Genomic DNA, 20363 nt, shown 5'->3' with positions numbered 1-20363 from the left:
GGATATCCTTTGGGCTACTTGAGTATACACAAAGACCTCAGGGCAGTGGTAACACTTCTCTTCCCTGGTTGCACCTGACATAAAACTATTCAGTTTTCAATATTTTGCTAATCATATCACATATAATGTGAACATATCTTTTTATAGTCTAATATTTCTGTTATATATTGCTTTATTGATAGCTACTTTATTTGGGGTGGATTTCAATATATTACCTCTATTTCTTTGACAAGTACTTTTTCAGAATTCACTGTGTATACAGTTAAGTAATATAAAATGTTCTCTTTTCTATTACCACCTATCCTTGGGTTGCTTTATGATTGCAATGAAATGATGTTGCTACTAAAGTGATTATAAAGCACCTAATGTTTCTGGATGCAGAAAGGCGGGACCTTATTTTAGGGACATTTTTATGACCCAGAGGACTAAAGGTACTGCAATGGTAGAAATCAATATTGTATTAAATGACATCATACATTTGGATTCCCTCAGTGTTTTTAAAATCTGCCACCATAGTTTTCTCCATTTTCAAATACATGTAGTCCCAGAATTTTGCTGAGGCTGCTCTTCAGTCAGCAATGTTCCTGAGTCTATCAACTTGCATACAACTTCATGCTGTAAATATGCCCATATCCATAAAAACTCACCAATACACTGCCCTGTTCCTCAGGACACTGTTCTCCAAACTGGGTGGAAAAGTCAGACCTCCTAATAAGTTGACTATCCAGCTAAAATACACTTCTATAATTTCTATACAGTTCTCGAGAATAGTCTATATTAGGGAAATGGTACAGATAGGAAGAATAGTAAAGAGGCAATTGCAGTAAGAGAAATTGGGTTTTTCAGACCCAGATGGTATCCGTCAGTATGGTCAGAGAGGTGGTCAAATTCTGTCTATATTTTGAAGTCAGCGTTAACTGAATTTTCTCTCTCATTAGATATGAGGAGAGAGAAAGAAAAAGATAAGGATAAATTCATAGTTCTTGTTGTTAGCAAATGGAAGAAAGGAGCCACCATTTACTGAGAGTAGAATGGTTCTGGATGGGTTAAACTTCAAGTATCCGGTTAATGTTCAAGTGGAAATGTTGAGTAGGCAGATGTGCATATAAGTCAAGAGCTCATCAGAAAGATGTCTACTAGAGTTATATGTATTTTAGGGGTCCTCACATAGATGGATGACGCAGGAAATAAGTTTAAATAAAGCAGAGGACTGATATATGAATTTTGGGATGCTCCAATAGGAAGTAGTCCATTAGAATCAAAATAAAGCATACTTGAACTAAGTAACTGTATCAATTATTTACTCCAAAATGAATAAAGGAAGAGAAAGGATTTTGAATAATAACCAATGGGACTCTAAATGGAGGCCTTCTTTTTTTCTAATAATATTTTATAATTGGTTGCAAGATAAATTTTCACCTCTGGAGAGCAAGAACTATGCAGTTTGATGATTTGTAATGCTTTCAAAATATTTTATTGACTTTATAGTAGATAAATAAGAACTTTGTAATTTTAGAAAATAACTTTTATATTCTTGAGAGAAGATGTGCAGATAAGAAATAATTTTCAAAATTGCCATTTTAATTAATGAAACCTTAAAATTACATTTAAAGTTGGATATGTGTTTTGTTATTTTTATTATATTACCTTTTCTTTTATGTATGCTTTAGTTATTTCATTATTTTTTATTGAAAAGTTCGGGTTGATATTTCTTTTAATTTCAATTCTTAATTACTTCCCATTAAGTATATATTTCAAATTAATGTACACTTAGCATTTATTTAACTAACATTTCAGAAAAAGTACAAAGCTTCATCCTAGGAAATACACTCTAGCTGTAAGACTATATATTCTGTTATCGTCTATTATGTTAGGAAAATGTCAATAATATTATGAAACAATTTGTTTGGGACGTTCTTGACTCACATCCTACTTCAGCTTTTACCCAAATTTAACAGAAACTTGTATTCACAAATCAAAGTTTGCTCTTAGTCAAGGATTATCATGAAAATTAAGATATCCAGGTATGTGTGGCTGTGTATGTGGTTGTGTGAGTGCATATGTATGTGTGCGTCTCTATGTGGGTATGTGTTTTTTCATGAGCACATTTCTTATGATTGTTTTTCATATTAATCTTTCTATAATAGACATGGATACATGTAAATCAAGCTAAAATTATTATATACAGATCATTTTTTATAAGCCACATAGCAAGGGAAGCAACAATTATGTAAAAAAGCACAGTACTATTTCCCAAAATGCTAGTTTACTTCTTGCAAATTTTAAAATACAGAGACTTATTTCTGTCAACGTGCAAGGATACCTTGTTATGGATTCTAAGGTGTTCACAGTTTAATGAGGTAAAAAACATGCCAGATGTCATTATGATACAACGTGAGAAGCAAAATTGTAGAAATGGATCTGCTGTCACACAGCTAAAGGGAATCACTAACCTGAAAATGTATAACAGAGAAGGTTTCCATATGGTATTAGCAATAGTATTTCTGGAAGAATGTCTAGGATGTTTAAATGTCTGCCATCTCACTCTCCTTTTTCTTAGCTAGCTGCCTATCATCTACCAGGTCTTGCTCCTGTCATTTTCTTAGGGATTTCTTCCCATGCACCTCTGGCTGATTCGTGTCCCTTTGCTGTATGTTCATCTCCTATCAATGGTATTCATTTCTTTACGTTGTAACAATGTATTCATTAGTGAAATTATTTGCCTTCTTTTCACTGGACTTCCCTCCCCATCAGAATGAATACATGGAATATGTCTGTTTATTCACCCTTGTATCCCGGCACCTGACAGAATGCCTGACCTGACCAAAAGGAGGGGCTCATTGATTTCTTACTGGATAAAGAATTAGGAAATGTAAAAAATAATTGAAGCTTCAGATGTGTTAGTTATATATTATGTTTATATCTTTATCAGATCTTTTTTTTTTTTTTTTTTTTTTTTTTTGAGACGGAGTCTCGCTCTGCCGCCCAGGCTGGAGTACAGTGGCGAGATCTCAGCTCACTGCAAGCTCCGCCTCCCGGGTTCATGCCATTCTCCTGCCTCAGCCTCCCGAGTAGCTGGGACTACAGGCGCCGCCACCACGCCCGGCTAGTTTTTTGTATTTTTAGTAGAGACGGGTTTCACTGTGTTACCCAGGATGGTCTCGATCTCCTGACCTCGTGATCCGCCCGCCTCGGCCTCCCAAAGTGTTGGGATTACAGGCGTGAGCCACCGCGCCCGGCCTCTTTATCAGATCCTTAAATAACTAAATGACTTTTTCAGGTCTCTGTGTGTTGATTTTACTCAATTAGAGTAATAATTTGTATTATGCAACTATTAGGTATGTTACTTAATAACGTGCTTCTTATTCTTTTGACTCTTCAGCAAGTTTAAATATTATCTTCAAAAATTCATAATTTTTTCCCTTTATTGACATTCGAAGTTGCTTCATAATAAGTATTTCCTACTTCATCTTTTTTTTGTATCTCCATCACAAGTATATTCTGAATGCTTTTCTTGCTCAGTTTTTAATTTTAGCTTTCTCCAGCCCTGAAACATACAATGGTCTTGTCACTAATTACTTTTTCTAAGTTCTATTTGCAAATTTGACAGTAATTATAAGACTCTGTCTGTATTTTTAAAGTATATTTTATTTTTAGTCATAATTCAATATATTGAAATTCTAACATTAGAAAGATAAAATATGTTTTACCTCAGGAATATTCTAAACAGGGAAATATTAGGTTGGTGCAAAAGTAATTACAGTTTATGCCATTGAAAGTAATGACAAAAACCGCAATTACTTTTGCACTAACCTAATAATTTTAATTGAATGTACTTTTCCTTCGCACAAAGAACTTGTCATTTCCAATGTATTATTACTTAGAGTTAGTTATAGCTGTAATAGCTTGTGTCAGGCAGCAAAGAGAGAAAGAAATCTTTCATAGCATTACTAAAACTTTCTTCTTGTGGGTAGTTTTTCCTGTTAGATATTTTTAAATCTGAGATAAATGATATAAACTGATATCAAAAGGAAAATAATTTATAGTTCTTTTTGGGAGGTCAAATTGAGAATAATATTAAAACCCCATGGAATTCCAGTCCATTAAGAGATACACATATTTATGAAAAACAACATCATACACTTTATAAAAAATAAGGATAGGCTAATCTCTGCATAGACAAAAACTAACTTTATGTTGTTTTTGAAATACATTTTAAAAGAAAAATGCTTCTGCTCACCTCCAAATTAATGTCCCCTGTCATCATCTCTGAAATTTTTGTTTAAATAATAAAATCTTCCTTTGAGCTAAAGCCTTACGAGTGTACATAATTAGGATATATTAATAAGTTGACATGACTGTATATTGATTAAGCAAAATCAGAAGCCTAATGTAAGAAAACATATTTAGTAATATAAATCAAAAATGTAAACCTCACACTGTGAAGACTCTGGAATCTGCTATCTTCCTTGGAAGAGTATCGACTTCTTTGTTTCGGCAGGCAGGCATTAAATTAGATGGACCCAAACATTAAACACCAGCATTTGGGTATCAGTTCAAATCACCTGATAACGCTGATTATTAAATCACACCTAATAATACCTAATGAAGACTCTGGATTGTACAAAAACCATGGAAGAGTGTATATACAATTTTGATCACTCCCTCTCTGGTTCTGTTTTTTCAGGATTCCCCTGACCTCTACAACAAGTTTGGTTGCCTCATGTTCTCTCCAGTTCCTTAGGCCAGTTCAAGTTTTATCAATATCTTTTGGTCCCACTGAGTCCTTCCTGGCCTCACTCCAGAAGAGGACTGACCTCAGTCCAGAGAAACAAAAATGTGAAATTCACCCACTGAAACTCTCCTTCCAGAATTTCCTGCTTCTAGTCGGTTTCTTTTCAAGGAATTTAGAGGGTACTTTCTAAATTCTGCCCAGTGTTTACATCTGTCTATAATACAGGGTTGCTCTGATACTAGCCTACTTCTGTATTTGTGTGATTTTAAAATTAGTTATTACTTGATTCTAATTTGTCTAAAGTCATCTATTTTTCAGAAATATTTACAAGGGCTTACTTTCTAATTTATGTTCTAATACAGATTACTTTATCTAGCAGTTTATCTTATTTGTTCTTTCAAAGACCAAACTGCTGAACTCGTTAATCATTTGTGTGGTTTTCATGTCTGAGTTTCCTTCAGTTCTGTTCTAATGTTGGTTATTTTTTGTCTTCTGCTAACTGTGGGGTTGGTTTGCTCTCCTTTCCATAGTTCCTCTAGGGATGATGTTATGTTGTTAATTTGAGATGTTTCTAACTTTCTGATGCAGGCATTTAGCTCTATAAATTTCCTTTTTAACACAGCTTTAACTGTTTTCAGAAATTCTTGTATCTTGTATCTCTCTTCAAATTTGTTTCAAATAAGTTCTTGATTGCTGCATTAATTTCATTGTTTACACAAAAGGTACACAATATTGTTTAATTTACATGTATTTGTATAGTTTTGAGCATTTTTCTTGGTTTTGATTTCTATTTTTATTGCAGTATAGTCTAAGAGTATGGTTGGTATGACTTCAGTTTTTTGAATTTTCTAAGGATTGTTTTACAGCTGATTTTGTGCTCAGTTTTAGACTATGTGCCCTGTACATGTGGGAAGAATGTATATTCTATTGTTTTTGTTGGGGAGAGTTCTGTAGATGTCTAATAGGTCCATTTGGTCAAGAATCAATTTAAGGTCTTGGATATCTTTGTTAATTTTCTGTCTTGATGATCTGTCTAACATTGTCAGTGAGGTGTTGAAGTGTGTTACTATTATTGTGTGATTATCTCAGTCTCTTTGTAGGACTCCAAGAAATTGCCTAATGAATCTAGGTCCTCCTGTGTTTGATGCAGACATATTTATAATACTTAAACCTTCCTGTTGAATTAAACCCTTTAACATTATATAATACCATTATTTGTCTTTTTAACTGTCTGTTTTGTCTGAAATTAGAATAGCAACACCTGCTTTTTTTCTATTTTTCTTTTGCTTGTAGATTTTTTCCATCCCTTTACTTTGAGCCTATGGATGCCTTTGCCTATTAGGTGGGTCTCTTGAAGACAGCATTCCATTGGGTATTGCTTCTTTATCCAACTTGCCAACTGCACATTTTAATTGGGGCATTTTGTCCATTTACATTCAAGATTTAGGCTGGGCACAGTGGCTCATGCTTGTAATCCCAGCACTTTGAGAGGCTGAGGTGGGTGGACCACGAGGTCAGGAGATCGAGACCATCCTGGCTAACACAGTGAAACCCCGTCTCTACTAAAAGTACATTCAAAGTTTATAGTGTTAGGTGTGGATTTGGCCCTAATATCATCTCGTCAGCTAGTTATTATGCAGACTTGTTAGTGTGGTTGCTTTGTAGTGTCAATGATCTATGTACTTAAGTGTGTTTTTCTATATTTAGCACTCCCTTCAGGACTTCTTGTTAGGCAGATCTGGTAGTATATTAGTCAGGGTTCTCTAGAGGGACAGAACTAATAGGAGATATATATATACACACACACACACATGCACATATATATGGGTATATATATATACGGGAGTTTATTAAGTATTAACTTTAACTTACAGGATCACAAGTTCACACAATACGCTGCCTGCAAGCTTAAGGAACTAGGAGGCCCAGTCTGAGTCTCAAAACTGAAGAAATTAGAGTTCAATGTTCAAGGGCAGGAAGCGTCTAGCACAGGAGAAAGATGTAGGTAGGAAGGCTAGGCCAGTATCCTCTTTCACGTTTTTCTGCCTGCTTTATCTTTGATGGCAGCTGATTCGATTGTGCCCACCAGATTAAGGGTGGGTTTGCCTTCCCTAGCCCAGTGACTCAAATGTTAATCACCTTTGGCAACACTTTCACAGACACACCCAGGATTAATACTTTATATCCTTCCATCCAACCAAGTTGACAGTATTAACCATTACAAGTGGTAATGAATTCCCTTAGTATTTGCTTTTCTCAATAAGACCTTATTTCTCCTTGCTTATGAAGCTTAATTTGACTGGTTATTAAATTATTGGTTGCAATTTATTTTCTATAAGAATTCTGTTTATAGACATCCTATCTCTTCTGGCTTGTAGGGATTTTGCTGAAAGTTCTACTGTTAGCCCAATTGGGTTCCCTTTGTAGGCGACCTGCCCCTTCTCCCTAGCTGCCTTTAACATTTTTCCTTTTATTTTGACCTTGGAAAATCTGATGACTATATGTCCATGGGATGGCCATCTTGTGTAGTATTTCATAGGGGTTCTTTGTACTTCCTATATATGAATGTTGGCCTCTCTAGGAAGGTTAGGGAAATTTCTATGAAATTTCTTGAAATATGTTTTCCAAGTTGCTTGCTTTCTCTCCTGTTCCTTCAGGTGCCAGTGGGATATAAATTTGGTCTTTTTATATAATCCCATATTTCTTGGAGGTTTTGTTCATTCTTCATCTTTTCTCTTTATTTTTGCCTGAATGAGTTATTATGTAGAAGGCATCTGAGGTCTGACAGTCCGTCCTCAGCTTGGTTGATTGTGCTGTTAATACTTGTGATTGTTCTCTGAAATTCTTGAAGTCAGTTTTTCAGCTCTATCAGATCACTTTGGTTCCTTCCTAAGATAGCCATTTCATCTCTCATCTCCTAAATCATTTTATTGTATTCCTTAGAATGCTTGGATTCCCCTGAATCTTTATGATCTTCATTTCTGTCCATATTCTTAATTCTGTCTGTCATTTCAGTCATTTCAGCCTGGTTGAGAACCACTGCTGGAGAACTAATGTGGTCATTTGGAGGTAATAAGACACTCTGGTTTTTTGAGTGGCCAGAGTTCTTGCACTGGTTCTTTCTCATGTGTGTAGACTGCTGTTTCTTCATTTTTTGAAGTCACGGTCCTTTGTATAGGTGTTTTTGCTGTTACATTTATTGATACCTTTTGGGGTTTGATTGTGGCATAAGCTGGGTTCAATAAACTAGCTTCATAGATGGAAGATTTTCAAGGGACAAGACAGCACTCCTGGGCTGTGTACTCTAACTCTGGGGGCTGGTATCACGCCTGCAGCTTTGCTCTCTCGCCCCTAGAGGCTGTGCTGGAAGGGCTAAGATGTTCCCAGCTCCCAGCCAGAGCACTCTGATGGGTGGTGCTGGTGAAAGTGCTTTGTTAGATCATCAGCAGCAGGATCTATGCTCAATCACATGTGTGAGCAGCAGCAGCAAAGTGGCAGGGTGCTAACACATTGACTGGGTATAGGGTACTCATAGGAGTGGGGCAGCAGCGTTCCTGCATGCACTCATGCTGGCAGCAGAGGTAGGGCAGGGTGTTACTGGGTGTGGGCTGCCAGCCTCCATGCACACATTTGTAGCAGTGATGGTGGTGGTGCTGGGGGTGTAGTGGCAGTGTTGTTAGTGTCCACATGTGCATTCACACTGGCAGCAGTGGTGGCACAGGTGGGGCAGGGTTTCAGACCTCCGTGTGTGCACTCACATGGGTAGCAGAGACTTTGTGGGTAGGCAGCCTCATCCTATATTTTAAAGCTGGTAATTAAAGACATTATGACACTTGGTAAAAATTTTGTTTTTCTTTAAGCTTTCTTTGTAATTTTTAGCAAGAAGAAAGATATCAACATATGCTAATTACTGAAATTTAACTTTTGTTGTTCCTACTGGAAGTTACCAAATGTTCTGTTGCATTATTAGATCTGTTGTTCTGGACAAAATATACCTTGAAAACACACATAATAAGAGAAAAAGATTATGGTGAAGTAATCTCCAAAGTTTTCTGAGAGTTAAGGAAATAGAAAGTAAAGGGACAAAGAGAAATATGAATGAGGACTGCCTCTGGCTACATATGGAAAATGCTACAATTAGATGTTCAATCAGAGGGCAAGTCTGAGGGGACTTAGAAATCCTACTATGGGTGCAACTCTAAAATTCTGAAAAATTAAATGGATGATGGAAGAAATTAGTTTTGAGAAATATGGCTTCTACTCTTAAACGATTGATTCTGGGCTTAAAGATAGTTCTTGCTAGTTATCCTTGCAGTTTTACTGGTGTAGTTGTAAATTTAGTGTTACAGTTCCTCTTGAAGCCTCCTAATAATCTATCAGAGGCTTCTAGTTCCTTTTGTCTTTTTGGTCAAATTCACAAAATGAATATAGTATCTTGACAATCTGTTTTAAAAATTGCTTCTTTATCCAACTTGCCAACTGCACATTTTAATTGGGGCATTTTGGGCCCAATTAAATAAAGCCTTTACACAAGGCTTTTATTTCTAGTGCAGTGAAGGCTTTACAATAACTGGATTTACTTTAACAACAACAACAGTACATGGTTTACACAGATTTCATTCCCCTTCATAAACTCTCTCTCTTCTCCTTCCTCTTCTTACTTGTCCTTCCTCCTCCTCCTCTCTCTCTCTATCAATGGCAATTTAAAGATAGTCTGTTGCTATTTGAGGACTTTCACAGATCCAGTAACATGGCCACTAGAAATTTTAGTTTATGTCTTGATCCTGAACAAACGCCTGACTCTTCCATCCATACCCTGAAGTTTATCCAGTGTCATTTTGATAGGGACAGAAGGCAGCCAAGTGCCTAGGCAGACAGGGGCAGGTACCCTTTGAAAACCCACCTCCAAGCCAAAGACAGTTTAAAGCCTGAAAGCCAAACTACAAGTTAATTCCTCACACCAGATTGAGAACATGTCCTATTTGTCTTGTTTTCCTCTGATCCCCCTCTTCACCTATTGTACATGTACCTACCCTTTTCTAATTGGCTTTCTACACTGCCATGCCCACCTTTGAATGGTGCTTTCACTTTAAGCTTTTTTGCATACTCACAAACCAATCATCATGCACACCCCATCCTGAGCCTGTAAAGGCCCCAGACTCAGTCGGTAGAGGGGAATATGGCCTACTTCGGGGAAAAGACAACCTGACTTCAGGGAAGATTGCCTGCCCTTCTTTTCCCCTCTCCAGCTCCCCTCTCTGCTGAGACCTGTTTTCATCTATCAATAAAATTTTCCACCTTCACCATCCTTCAGTTGTCCTTGTGACCTCATTCTTCTTGGACACTGGACAAGAGCTTGGGACCCACCAAGTGAGGGTACCCAGAAAAGGCTGTCACACTGGCACTTTGCCCTCACTGGTGGAGAGCAGCCACACCATGCAACGAGGCAAGGAGCCAACTGAGCTGCTAACACACTGCTCTCCATCCGACTGCAGATGGCAGAACTAAAACAGCACTGTAACACCCCCTCTGAGGCTTTGGGCTTATAGGCGCCCTCACGGGTGCCACTGTGTCCCCCTCAGGGCAACATACCTCGTCTGGCCATGGGTCCTCATGTGGAGCTTGCTCCTGTGTTGGTGCCCAGAGTGTCCATCTTGATCTTGCACTAGCTCTCTCATGTGTTCCCTCCCATAAGGGGCTGAGCACAGAGGGTTGAGTAGATGGGGTGCCCCTGCCATGAGTCCAGTGAAGGGACTGAGAAAAATACTGCATCAATTTCATAGTGATTTTTTTTTTCAGCATTTGTGTTTGCTTTTTTTTTTTTTTTCCAGCCTCTTTCTTAAGCAAGGCCAATCACACTGCTGTCACTGGCTTCAAACTAGAAAGCTGAATCTACCACTTCCCCTCCTTGGCAATTCCTTCTACCCTTTACTCTATACAAGCTTCTGTTGCCTGTGTGTAGACCCAGTGCTCACTAATTCAGACCAGCAACTTCATTTCTGCCTAAATGAAAATACAAAATACTGTTTTGTATATACCAAAGAAAAGTATCCATAATTAGGAAATGAAATGAAAATACAAGACAGCTTTGAAAAAAGTCAAGAACAAAAGAGTCTCTGTAGTTTATCTTGAATGCAGTACAAGCAATTCTCACAGTTGGCCCATATGATCTAACCAAAACTATTAAACTTGAATATGTCGATGACAGATGAGAATGTTGTGTATAGCTGATATGGTTTGACTATATCCCCACCCAAATCACAACTTGAATTGTATCTCCCAGAATTACCACATGTTTTTGGAGGGACCCAGGGAGAGATAATTGAATCATCAGGGCCAGTCTTTCCCATTCTATCCTTGTAATAGTTAATAAGTGTCACAAGATTTGATGGGTTTATCAGGGTTTCCACTTTTGCTTCATTCTTATTTTTCTTTTGCTGCCACCATGTAAAAAGTGCCTTTCACCTCCTGTAATGATTCTGAGACCCCTCCAGCCAGGTGAAATTGTAAGTCTAATTAAGCCTCTTTTTCTTCCCAATCTTGGGTATGTCTTTATCAGCATCATGAAAATGGACTAATATAATAGCCCTTGAGGAGCCTTGACTGAATTACATCTGAGTACCCTGGGACTTAGAAGCAAAATATCCCATCTTTGCCCATGACTGGGCATGCAGATGTCAACAGTAATTGAATGCAAGTGCAACTCTACAAATAAGAAAAATTACGAGATAGTGGTTTGTGAGAAAGGATAGAAAAATAAGCTGCATTTTCAATGCTGAACGTATTGTGATTGAATTATTAGTTTCATCTGGAAGTATGATAGTTGCTGAGTATAAAAAAGTCATACATACAGTGCAAAAAAGAAAAGTACATTAATATGTCCTACATTAGACTAATCATTTTTCATATATGGGTTTATTAAATCTATTTCCATATTTGTGGAAGAATAATACAAGTTAACTGTTCCTACTTTTGGAATATTTCAGTTTCCCAAATGGATCTTCAAATAATATAGTGGAACTTGTACATGGGACAGGAACCTAAGGTCCTAAGCAAGTATGACTGACTTGAGTATCAACCTAAACCAAAGTAATGCAAGAGCAGGTAAGAATAAAATTAACGGTAATTATAATAAAAGTATAAATAGAATATCCAATGTGCCAGAGATGATTCTGCCACAATGGCAGGCTTTGCCTAGGTGAAGAAAATTATACTTCATTAGAATGCCAGAGTTTTCAATCTATTTCGAGCCTTAGGATTGATAGATGTTTGCCCACTGATACACTTTTGGCCTTAATTCACCAAGACAAATTTGACTTTTAAGATATGCTATCTAGATTTCCATGTCATTCAATTTATAACAATTTTTCTCAATGCACTCATTCAAGTTTACAGCAATTTTTGAATACAAACTAATGTGCCAGTTAATATACTAGTTACTGTGTATACATTGAATAGAAATGATACCTGTTGTCACAAAACACAAGTATGCATTAAGGAACATGATTTTTCATGCTGATATTACTATTTTGTAAAATTAATCTGAATCAAACTTAATTTTAGACCCATAAAATGCAGGTCTGAGACGTGTTCTAGCTTTCTGTATCTACTTCATAAATTACTATTTTAGATGGACTATCTGAATAGGTGTAAAAAGCAGAAAATATATTTGAAGCAGCCTTAAAAATAGGACAAAATTGAAATAATTATCAATTCACATTCACAGCAGATTGACACACATTACTGTATGAGATATGTACATGATGTATCTGTTAGATATTTATAATTGCATTTAAAAACATAAGATATGGAAGTATTAAAAAGCTGAACATAAGTTAGCTATGGTAGGGACTTGAAGTTTTGTAGAGCTCAAGAAGCACTCCAGTTTTATTTCCATTGTTTTAAGTTTCAATAAGAATGCATACATGTATTACCTATTTTCTTCAAATATCCTTTATTATTCCAAGATCTTATGTCTTATTTTATAAGTGACCTAACGTCAGGCGCTGGATGAAGAGTAACATACACCTTCTAGCATTCTCATCAATGTAGTTTTCAGCATAAAAACATTAAATTTTTGGTGTTTTTATATAGTCTCCAAGGGGACCAAACTGAAAATGAATTAAAACAAGAAAAAATAAAGCCAACTTAACTCAGTAACCAATGGGACTGATGTAGGAAAAACCATTAACGACAGAGGATTAATAGATTGGTTAAAATCTATTTAAAAATTGCTCATTCCAAATATGCAGTGTTCCATGTAATAGAATATAATACTAAGCTAGAAATTTGGATTTGTTTATGTAAATCTGGCTTATTCCACATAAATAGGATATGTGGCTTAAGCCAGTGACTGAATTGTGAACTTCTGTTGCATTTCTCTGGATTTATTTAAGATGAAATGAATACTGAATGAAAGTACCAGAAGATGTATTACTTTACTTATAAGAGGATATGGTTTGGCTGTGTCCCCATCCAAAACTCATCTTGAATTGTGATTCCCATAATCCTCACGTGTTGTGGGAGGGGCCTGGTGGGAGGTAATCAAATCATGAGGGCAGTTACCCTCATGCTGCTCTCCTGATAGTGAGTGAGTTCTCATGAGATCTGATGGTTTTATAAGGGGCTTTTCCCCCTTTTGCTTGGCTTGCTTGACACTGCTCCTTCCTGCCACCATGTGAATCAGGACATGTTTGCTTCTCCTTCTGCCATGGTTGTAAGTTTCCAGAGGCTTCCCTAGCCATGCTAAACTGAGAGTCAACTAAACATCACACACCGGGGCCTATCATGGGGAGGGGGCAGCGGGGAGGGATTGCATTGGGAGTTATACCTGATGTAAATGACGAGTTGATGGGTGCAGCACAGCAACATGGCACAAGTATACATATGGAACAAACCTGCACGTTATGCACATGTACCCTAGAACTTAAAACATAATAATAAAAAAAGGAAAAAAAATAATAATAGAAAAAGATATTGCTAAATCTATCCTTTTTGAAGATTTTCACTTGTAGATTCAATTTATTTAATAGACATAAAGCTCTACACATTTTCTATTTATTCTTGGATCAGAATTGGTAAGCTTGGGCTTTTACAGAATTTTTCACTTCTATCAAAATTTTCAAATGTTTTTACATAAAGCTGCCATAGAAATTATTCATATTTGTATTGTTGGTATAGAAATAAAGTTTTTGATTTTTGAAGTTTGCAATTTATAATTTTTTTTTTCTTTTTTTAAAGACGGGGTGTCGCTCTGTAGCCCAGGCTGGGGTGCAGTGACATGATCTCGGATCCCTGCAAGCTCCGCCTCCCGGATTCACGCCATTCTCCTGCCTCAGCCTCCTGAGTAGCTGGGACTACAGGCACCCGCCACCACACCCAGCTAATTTTTTGTATTTTTAGTAGAGACGGGGTTTCATCGTGTTAGCCAGGATGGTCTCGATCTCCTGACCTCATGATCCGCCCATCTCGGCCTCCCAAAGTGCTGGGATTACAGGCGTGAGCCACCGTGCCCGGCCTGATTTTCACTTTTTAATTTTGATATTGATTTATCAAATTTATTAGCATGTTAATAAACTATTGCTTGGCTTCATTGATATTTCTATATTCTACACTTGCTTTCTAACTCGTTGATTTCTACCATATTTCTTTTAATTCTATTTGAGTTTAATTTGTCATGTTATCTTCTAGCCCCTTGAAATAAATGCTTAAAGATATGATATTCAGTCTTTCTTTTATAAAATATACAGGCAAAGTATATATTAACTATATACATATATTTGTCCCTAAGTCATGTCTTACTTAATTCTTACAAGCTTGTATGTGCCACAATTTTATTTCCATTCCATTTAAAATAATTTCTAATTTCCACTGTGATATCATTAAAAAAACATGGGTTATTTAGATGTGTTTTGTTTCACTTGCTAACAGTTGGGGATTTTAAGTTAGAATTTCTTAACTGATTTTTCACTTCATACCACTGAGGCTAGAGAAAATGCTCTTTATGTTTCCCATCATTTGAAATGTATTAAGGCTTTCTCTATTTTTCAATATGTGGTCAATATCTATGATTATTATTTGTAATTTTAAAAGCAGTGATAATGTGCAGTCATTGAGTGCAGAAGTCTATACATGATTATCATGTAAAGTTTGTTAAACAAGTTTTCAATCTTCTATATCCTTAGTTCCTCTATATTTTCACCAGTAACTAAAAGGTATGTTAAATATTTTCATATTATTATTGATTTATTTCTTGTACACATTTTATCAACTTTGTAATTTATGCACTTTAAAGCTAAATTTTGATACTTAGATACATTTAGGATTGTTATATCTTCCTATAGAATCCATGCTTTATTTCATAAAGAAATGCCTTTTTTATGTCTTGTAATGCATATGGTTTGAAATATTTGTCTGTTGTTAGTTTTCCTGATTTCATATAGTTGTCAATCTTGTTACTTTCAACTGTTCTGTCTCTGTATCTGTAATTTTTAAATAGTTGTTAATTATGCTATTTTTATTGTTTTAATCCAGAGTCTGATTGTGTTTTTCTAAACAGGAGAATATGGCTCAATATCCATTTCTTGTGATTAGTAATCAATTCCAGTTTATAACTATAATTTAATGTTTTTTTCTTTCTATAATTCGTTTTTATAATTCTCCTTATTTCACTTCATTTGCTTACATCAGTATAATTTTGTTGTTATATTTTGTTCTGTTTATCTGACAGCAGCATATTATTTAATATTCCTTGGCATATTAGAGTCTAATTTAAATTGTGCAATATTAGAATTTGGATATTATAATGCTATGACCACACTTATTCCCTTTTTATATTTTGTGCTATTGATGTCATATGTTCTAATATCTCATATTTTAAATCTCAGCACGTCATTATTTTAAACAGACAACATTCATTTTTTTTTTCCTGCAATACTCGATCAATGTCAGAGATAATGTTCCTTCTGTGTAAAGACCTCTTTTTAGAAGCAGGTCTTTCTGTTGATAGTAAATTTTGATAATTCCATATTAATGATTATTTATTTTCAATATTTTGAAGATTTAATGTAATTGTTTTTTTATACTTTTCATTGTATCTCTGAGTTTTATTTATCTTCTGAGATAAACATGTATGTTATTTATAATATATGTCTTTGAGAAAAAATATTCAAGGGTCAAATTGTTTTTAAAGAGAATCATTAGTAAAATGTTAAACTGAAGAACAAGGTTTAATAGATTAAGAATAAATTTGAGGTAAAACAGTATCTGATTAGCACCATAATTTGTTAAATTTAGGGCAGAAGAAATACCTCAAAGAGAGAAAACCTGAGAAAATATTTACATGAATGTGCTATGCAATATGTCAAACCTCATATTGAACTTAATGCTCTATATATTTTGATCACTCTTTCCAGAGTTTTCTCTTAAAGTTCTTTCCTTCTGGCCTATCACTGATTATATGCAAAATATTCTAGTCCTAGTCGAAATTACTGGCTCAACTACACTGAGAAAAATAATATTTCCTTCTAGCATAGTGTCCAGAATGAATCTAAGTAGAAGAAGGGAAAAACAGAAGGACACAAAAAGGGAGACAAGGAAAAATGTCGATGTCGAAGAACTAGAGGAACAACACTGGAGTTATAAGAAACACCCAGAATTAGAATGAGAGCAATTTGATTGGATTTACAACAGCTGATTCTAGATATAAGAACTTTACCAAGCCATTTACAATTTTTGTGCTTAAATTTCATCACTTTAAAACAGAAAGAAAGAATTTACCTTATACACTTGTTGCTTAGATTATGAAAGTCATCTATACAAAATGTACAATAAGGAAGAATATAAATGTAAGAATGTAGAGGGTCACAAACATAGTTTGAAATATTCAAACTTTTCATTTTGGAGTGAGAAAAAGAAAAATACTAACTGTAAAATTAAATTCATTACAATATCAAACTCAAGCCTGCCTATCAAGTCATCTGACAGTTAAAAATGTCTTGTTTATTCCATAAACATTATGAAAAAAACTAGTTCATTGCCAAAGGGATATTACATAATCACAGTGAAATCTCTAAAAGTCCTGAAACAGAATTTGAGTTTCATTTGCATTTTATTTTTACATTCTTACTACTCTACTAACTACATTCTGCCTAAGTAAATATGCTCAAAGCTTTAAAAGTAGGCTGAATGAATCACTGGTGGAAAAATAATGACCAGGAGCCAACATCAAGCTGAAAAAACAAGAATCCATAGTCCCCACATGAGATGAAACTGTGTGGTAAGATGGATTTAATGGGTCTGGGCTAACGTGGTAAAAGTATAATGGATGTAGCTAAAACAAACAAGGTCCAACTCTAAGCCAGCACAAGAAAAACAGAGCAAGGGTATTTGATTTCGTTAAAAAGAAATTACATTTTAAATCAAAGTAAAAAAATGTAAGTCATTACAATATTGAGGTAGTTAGTGGAGTTGACTGTATAAGAAATTGGCTACTACTTTCAAAGGGCTTCATCATTTTAAATCTATACTAATATTTGTCTTGTTGGATAAGGTTAAAATTATAAAGATATCAAAATTCAAAGAAAGTTCAATGCCTTTTGGGGGTCAGAAAGTCTGGAAATAAAAAATTCATATACTTTCTTTTTTGTTCATGAGAAATGAAATGTGGTCTTTTATTTTTTCCCATCTAATATATCAATACAGCAACTTTTGTCAAACAAAGGAGATAAACATCTGGGTTGCTAGGGGTAAATTTTTCTCTTTGTTTCTCTTCTTAACGGCCACCATGCTTTCCATTTGTCTGTAACACTAGAAATATTTCACTGTGTTTTTCTACTCTGCCTCAACTCTATATTCGGCTTCATTAGATTTCATAAATTGTCTCTAAATTTTATTTTGTGTTTATACTCTAAACAAATTTATACTTTAGGGTTTTTGCCTATTGAATCTAAATAGTTTATCATTTTCTGACTGTAATAACTATAACGTATTTAAAACTTAAAACAAAAACTAACTTTTTCATGTTGAATTATATTGGAACAATGTTTTATTTCTTATTTTTATATTTTTCTTTTAAATTTGTTCCCAATATCAACAAAAATATATTTTTAATGTTCCTTTATCTCCACTCCCATAACTCCTGGGAAAAGTTTTTGTATTTCTTGAGGATGAGGAACTATTTTAAAAATCGTATTTTATGTTCTTTACGATGCAAAACACACTATGCCAATCCCTTTATTTGCCTTGTGGCCAGGCTCAATATTTAAGATGGTTATTAGTAAGCTATCCAAAGACATGTAAAAACTGAAGCTCAGAGAGGCTAGGTAATATGCTTAGCTATTAGCTTGGTGCAAAAGTAATTGCAGTTTTTGCCATTACTTTCAACTCCAAAAACCACAATTACTTTTGCACCAACCTGATACTTAGCACAACCAACTAGTTACTGAGTAATGGAATCAAAATTGGAACTCATTTATTAAGCCAAGGATTCTGTTTGTTCTAGTATATGAAGTTGCCTGTGGAAGAGTCAAAAAATTAAAGATCCAACTGTAGTACTTTTGCAGTTTTTCTCTTTCATCATTTAAAGTTTTGCTATTGGTGTTTGTTTTCTATGTATTCCTTGTTATTTAAATTTTCAGTAACATGACAAGTTATACAGTGAGTGAACAGTGTTTTATAAGTTAAAAGCCTACACAAGCAGAAAGCTTGAAGTCAGGAGTTCAAGACCTGAATGGGAAACATAGTGAAATCCCTTATCTACAAAAATAAAATACAAAAAATAGCTAGGTGTCGTACACCTGTAGTCTCAGCTACTTGAGTGGCTGAAGTGGGAGGATCCCTTTAGCCCCAGAGGTTCAGGCTGCAGTGAGCTATGATCGCACCACTGCACTCCACCCTGGGAAACAGAGCAAGACTGTCTCAAAATAATAATGATAATAATAGTAGTAGTAATAATAAGAAGCTGAAGGGGTGTATATGATACAATTTGTTATGTATTATGTTGTATATGTGTTATGTAAAAAAGAGAAAAAGGAACCAAAAAGATTTTCACCATGAAACCAGAATGTCTTAGTGATTTTTCTCTTGGAGGTGTGATTACAGGTAATCTTTAGTTTCTCCTTCATGCTAGTCTGGGTTTTTTAAATTTTCTACAATGCCTACACATTATTTTGATACATATTGTTTTCAAGAATAACAACTGTTACTACAAATACCAAAGGGTACTTAAATAAATTGTCCCTATCTCATTTGTCTCAAAATATGGGAACTGAGAATAATAGTTTAAAGTATAAATGAGATCTATCTATATTTTATTTATTTATTTATTTATTTTACTTAAAGTTCTGGGGCACTTGTGCAGAACTTGCCCATTTGTTACATAGGTATACATGTGCCATGGTGGTTTGCTGCAACCATCAACTCATCATCTACATTAGGTATTTGTCCTAATGCTATCCCCCTCCTAGCCCCCACCCCCAAACAGGCCCTGGTGTGTGATGTTCCCCTCCCTGTGTCCATGTGTTCTCATTGTTCAGCTCCCGCTTATGAGTGAGAACATGCAGTGCTTGGTTTTCTGTTCCTGTGTTAGTTCTGGGGTGCATTCTATGTTAGGAGGGATATCAGCACACCCTAGAATTGGGTTTCATTTGTGATAGGATGACAAGGAGAACTTATGTGGCATAGAACTGTAGCTATGCTATTTTTTTTTGTTTTGCTGCAGAGTTGTAACATATGTAAACAATGCCCTGCCAACTCAGAAGCCACAAGTTAAGGTCACACAATTTTACAATTTGCTGAATCCTCTCTTTGGAAGTTATGGGATATGACAAAGGAGGCCCTTTTAGGGAAGCTTCATTCAGCCTATCCAGGGGAACAGTTACTCACTTCATCCTCAAGGTGAAACTACAGAAATTGCTTTGCTTTTGCACTGCCCCAGGACCTGCTGACCACCCTACACTATTTCTAAAATGCTGATCAGATCACAGTTTCTCAATAAACTCTTTCTTATTAAACTCCTCCTAAAGCTGTCTCTGTGCTTCTTATGCTTGCATTAAAAACTCAGATATTTAATTTTCATTTGTTTCATATGTCTGTTTCACCTATTACAAACAATAAATTATGTCAAAAGTGATTGTACAACTTTAGTCAATAAATTGTAAAAACTTTAAAAAAATCATTATTTATCGATTGCTTGGAGAATGCATTGTAGTTAACTCTAAATGAGTAGATTATCATTTTACTTATGCCAAGGAACTGAAATAATCAGAGGTTTAGCAGGGGGTATTAAAATGTGTAAACAATTGAAACTTTTCTCAATAATTCAAAGGAATAGGAAAACATTTTTCTTAGGGGAAAACTTGAAATATTTCTTAGGCCATCTGCGTAAATAATATGACAGTTGCAACAACTTTTTAGCTTTTTAAAACAAAAGAGAATTACACTTTTTCCTAAAGTAATAAAATATAATAGTAACATCATCTGTCTGTAGTACATAATTAAACTATACTCAAAGGCATAAATAATAAAATTCTGTTCAAGCAAATGCATTGCATTTGTTTTTAAATGGATCATTAACGTGTGGCTTTGAAACAAGCAGCAAATAAATCCATCGTCAGACTTTTCTAAGGAC

At 35.2% G+C, this 20363-nt stretch overlaps 1 long non-coding RNA gene across 3 annotated transcripts in view; it reads left to right on the top strand.

The window, feature by feature from the left end:
• The window catches only part of LOC139363786 (uncharacterized), a 264458-nt gene that overhangs the window by 157233 nt on the left and 86862 nt on the right, over nucleotides 1-20363 (top strand). For 2 of the 3 annotated variants that reach the window (XR_011624740.1, XR_011624739.1), the window contains exon 2: nucleotides 11722-11839. This is a non-coding gene — a long non-coding RNA (uncharacterized lncRNA). Of the gene's footprint in view, nucleotides 1-11721; nucleotides 11840-13975; nucleotides 15804-20363 lie in introns of those variants that run through there. The other variant, XR_011624738.1, reaches the window with a different exon arrangement.

Source organism: Macaca nemestrina, chromosome 6 (assembly GCF_043159975.1).
Source record: "Macaca nemestrina isolate mMacNem1 chromosome 6, mMacNem.hap1, whole genome shotgun sequence".
NCBI lineage: Eukaryota > Metazoa > Chordata > Mammalia > Primates > Cercopithecidae > Macaca > Macaca nemestrina.
This window is presented reverse-complemented; position numbering and strand designations above follow the sequence as displayed.